Raw genomic sequence first — 2,377 nt, 5'->3', positions numbered from 1 at the left:
CTAAGCCGAATCACACCGCATTGTTACTGGGTGAATATTGGACCAGCGTTTTGCCATGTGGCCAGAGTGCCGTGTAAAATCAGCACTGATACCGCACTCTAAGCACTGCACTGGCCCAGAGCAGCTGCACAGCAAATGGCCTTTCCTGCCGCCGCCCTGGCCTATGCATTCTCTCTAGAACACTGAGAACTCATCTTCCCAATTCCACTCCTCCCACCCCACCCCACCCCACCCCCGTTCACCCCCCACATATCAACCAGCATATTGTAAAGAAGGCCTGTCAGTCGCCTACTGCAAACCCTCCAGGGGTTGCAGACTCGCGGGAGATGCGTCCTCCTTTAGGCTGCTCTGCCTGCCCTGTATGAAAGCTGCCCGTTGCCAAGTCTGCGGCCAAGTGTGCAGGTTCACCCTGTCCTTCAGCTCATCATGCCATGAGCCCGCCAGCGCGGCCACATCCTCTTCCCTCAACACCCAGGCTTTCCCTGTTAGCTGCTGGGCCTGGCCTTGCTCCTCCTTGGCCCCACCTTTCAGAAGCTTCCCCACCTCTCCGGCCAGACCTGAAGGAAGCATCCCCTGCCAGCGTGCTCTCCTGCCCCCTCCCTCACAGCAGGTGTCACCTACCTGTCACCCTCGCCTCTGCAGCTCTGCACTCCCAGGCCCTGCCCGTGAGCCTTCCCCAGCACCAGTGATCAGCCCGCCCCCAGCATCGCCCTGCCAGGCGCCACTTCCTGTCTGCTCACCACCCAACACACCTGTGGCTCCTCCATCGCTCATCTCCCTCAGCTGGAAGGGTGAAGGCCACGAAGGCAGGGACTTGAATTATTTGTCTGCTCCGTACACATATGATGAGCAAATCAACAAAGCTCCATTGGAATGTGTCTGGATCACTGAGCACTGAGCACCGCTGGGTGGCTGGGACCCAGCCCTCCTCGGTCCTGAGCCACCTGAGGCTGGCCCCTCCCTACAATCTCCCACTGACCATCTTAGGTGGGCAGGTACCTGAGGCTGGCCCCTCCCTATAATCTCCCATGGCCACTGTCTTGGGTGGGCAGGTACTGAGGCTGGCCCCTCCCTACAATCTTCCACTGACCATCTTGGGTGGGCAGGAGGGGGAGGTGAGCCTCAGGGCTTGGCCAGGAATGGGGCCTTGGCCCTGGGCCCTGTGACGTGGGTTTGAAGGCTATTCCTGGGGAGGGGAATGTATAGTCAGGCCCTCGGTTGTGCCGTCCAGAGCTGAGCTAGCACCTCCCAGCAGAGCAAGGAAAGGGAGCAGCTGCACCGGTTACCGCCACACAGGTGAGAGGTACTAGGGCAGAGTCGCTTCTAATCAGCTCCCCCCTCCCCCACCCCCACCCCCACCCGGTGGCCTGGAGAAAGGGCTGCGTTTACTCCCCAACATTGTTATCACCTCCCACTTGGGCCCAGGAAACACCCAGGAGTCAATGCTTGATGATTTGGACATAAGCCTCGGTCACATGGCCCCACAGAGAGGTCACTGTTGACCCCTCCAGTCCCTCTCACAGCCGCCTGGCCCTCCCCGGCTGGTCTCATGACCAGGGCCAAGCTCAGAGAAGGTGGACACAGCAGCTGGGCTCAGCGCCCGAGCAGCGCTCTCAGAGCAAAGTGCTGCCATGTCTAAGTCTACATGGACTGCCAGCTCACACTCTGCCTGGAGCCGCCAGCGAGTGAGGACGAAGGAACACCACCAGCCTGCCCAGCGCCACTGGAAGAGGTGAGGAGAAACTCCAGGACAGGGGTCCTTTCCAACTACTGATCGGACAGCCTTGCCCAGGGACACAGCCGAGGGTCTTAAGTCGTTCTCAAATGAATGGATCCGTGCATGGCATTCTCCGGTGACCCTGTGTTTCCGAACCTGTACCAAAGTCCCTGCACTTGTCCGAGGGCCCTCCTGGCACAGGTCCCACAGGGCCAACACCACACCTGAGCGGCATTGCTGTGTCAAATGAACACGAGGGGAAGCCAAAGTAGGTTCTGAGCACCTACAGACTTTATCAAGTCGAAGAGAAAAATGTATGTCATAGAAATCAATGATTTTACCGGTAGAAATAACCTCCAGAGAGGTTAACAACTTGCTGAAAGTCACAGCAGAAAGTGATAACTTGGCATTAGAATGAGTCTCCTCTTCCGGCCACAGCGGCCTGTTCGGCCTGTTGGCTGTGAGGACAGGGAAGAGGATGACTCACTGGCTCTAACTTGAGTTGGCTTCGCCTTGTTCAACCACCAGCAAACCAGAAAGGGGGGCGGGGGCGGGGGGAGCAGTGCCGTAGAGAGGTTAGGTTCTGGGTGCGAGAGGCCTGGGGCACAGGCTTCCCCTGCGGTGGCTCCCGGGTGCCCGGGGCCTGCCGGCCTGTGCGCA

This window comes from Myotis brandtii, unplaced genomic scaffold (genome assembly GCF_000412655.1).
Source record: "Myotis brandtii unplaced genomic scaffold, ASM41265v1 scaffold775, whole genome shotgun sequence".
In the NCBI taxonomy this organism is placed as follows: Eukaryota; Metazoa; Chordata; class Mammalia; order Chiroptera; family Vespertilionidae; genus Myotis; species Myotis brandtii.
This window is presented reverse-complemented; position numbering follows the sequence as displayed.